This window comes from Pteropus vampyrus, unplaced genomic scaffold (genome assembly GCF_000151845.1).
Source record: "Pteropus vampyrus isolate Shadow unplaced genomic scaffold, Pvam_2.0 Scaffold386, whole genome shotgun sequence".
Classification (NCBI taxonomy): Eukaryota; Metazoa; Chordata; class Mammalia; order Chiroptera; family Pteropodidae; genus Pteropus; species Pteropus vampyrus.
The window spans coordinates 387,257-389,367 of record NW_011889167.1 but is presented as its reverse complement, the minus strand read 5'-3'; positions in this window follow the sequence as shown (position 1 = coordinate 389,367).

The following is a 2,111-nucleotide window of genomic DNA, read 5'->3' as shown; positions in this document are numbered from 1 at the left end:
CCTCTTGGGAAAAATATTCAGATCCTCTGCCCATTTTTTAATCAGATTTTTTGTTTTGTTTTTTGCTATTGCGTCATAAGAGTTCTTTATATATTTTGGCTATTAACTCCTTAGCAGAGGTTTGATTTGCGAATGTTTTCTCCTATTCAGCAGGTCGCCTTTTGACTTTGTTGAAGGTTTTCTTTGTTCTGCAGAATCTTTTTAGTTCGATGTATCTCACTGTTTTTGTTGCCTTTGCTTTTGGTGCCAGGTCCAAAAAAACATCTCCAGTGTTGTGAGCAAGAAAGGCGGCTTCCGAAGTCACGCCCTGGATGGTGCTGGTGTCATTCCGCGCCGGGTCTCCTGAGCGCCCGCAGCTCGGCACACAGACGGAACGTGCGGAGCCCGTGCGACAGAGCCTAGGGACCAGCGTCCTGGGGTCCGGGATCGAGCTCCGGAGACTGGTGGGCAGAGAGCTGCGTGCGGTCCGGCCAGCGGCACCGACGGTCAGGTCAGTGCCTGCGGCTCCAACATGGTGACCCTGTCACTCCCGGGTGGGCGTGGGCATCTGTCTGGGGCGCTCCGCGCATGCGGGCCTTGGGGGTGGGGGCGCGTCCTGACTGGCCCTGCAGGCGGGCTGTCCTCTGCGGTTTGGGCGCCCCGTCTGTGCAAGGGGACGTCCCTGACATGGGGCCCCTGTTCCCATCTTGCAGAGCCCGCGCTGCCTCGTTTCTCGCCGCCCGTGTTTTCTCCTAGGGGTGTTACAGTTTCGGATCTTACATTTACGTTTTTAATCCATTTTGAGTTCATTCAAATCTCATTCTTATTTGAACACACATCTTAAAACATCTTAGACACGAGGGCTGTCGTTGGGTGTCTAAGAACTGGAAGGGATGAGAGGGACCCGACTACTTCGGCTCCTGTTTAAACGCTCAGGCGTGTGGGCTTCAGGCACGTGGTGCGCGGTCGCTCGCGAGGACCCCAGCGTCCTCCCCGCGCGCTCCTGCGCCCACCTGCGCCCACTTGTGCACTGTGCGCCTCCTTCCCCGGTGGCTTCGCTTCAGCTGGAGGCCCCGCTCCGGGCACACGTCCCCCAGCTTCAAAACTGGAACGTCTCCTCCTTCGTGGCAGGTCCATCGGGGGTCCCGGGTAGAGTTGCCGTGGCAGTGAGTGGCCAGCCTGTCACCAGAGCTCAGCCCCAGAGCTGGGCGCGGCCGGGCCCAGCCTGGTGGCGAGAGCTGAGAGTGGCGAGGGGGCCTTTATCAAAGGCAGGGTGCGCGCTGGGACGTCGCTGCGCAGACACCGCCGCGTGGCTCTGCCGGTCCCCCCAGCACCCTGTGGTGACCAGCTCCCTTCCCGGCTTCAGCAGGCTGGGTGACGGACAGCCTGACACAGCCTGCGCTCGGGCGGGTGTCCCTGCTCTCGACTCCTGCCCGACCCGGCTCTCACGCGCGTGGAGACGCGAAGGAGCTGACCGCCCTTGGGTCAGCTTGACCTGTGAGGGACAGGAGCTCCTGGGGAGCCCCAGCTTCCCTGCCCCCACGTCCTCCTGGTCCTGGATTCACGCGCGGGTCTCCCCTCCGGCTCCCATCCCTGCTGTCTGCGTCACGGTCTCCACGGTCGCCTTGGTGTCTGCTCCGGGAAACGCAGCTACGGCTGCGCCAGAACTGGCCCTGGGAAGGGGACCTTCCAGGTGGGTCTCGGAGCTGGGTCTCTCCCAGGCACATGGCAGGCGAGCTGGTGGGAAGCTAGGGCGTCACCCCGTCTGTGCCCCTACGCAGGTTCCTGAGATGCCCCCACCTGCATGGGGAAGAGGCCGAGGCGGGTTCTGAGTGGCTGACTGTTGATCGCGGGGGAGGCGAGCCCAACCGAATGAACTGAGCAATGATTCCAGAAACCTTGGGAAAACAAACGATAGCCTCAAACTATGAGTTCAATAAACGTCTGCCCGACGCTGGAAGAAAATATCCACAAAGGTATACAGGACTGGTTTTATTTTTTTGCTTTGTATGTTTTTATTGTAAAATAGTTTTTATGTGTAGAAAACAGCCCGAAGTGCACATCTCAGGTGCGAGAATACAGCTGGGTAGCGAACGACTGTCTCAACATCCTACGTAAAGAGGGGTCTACTG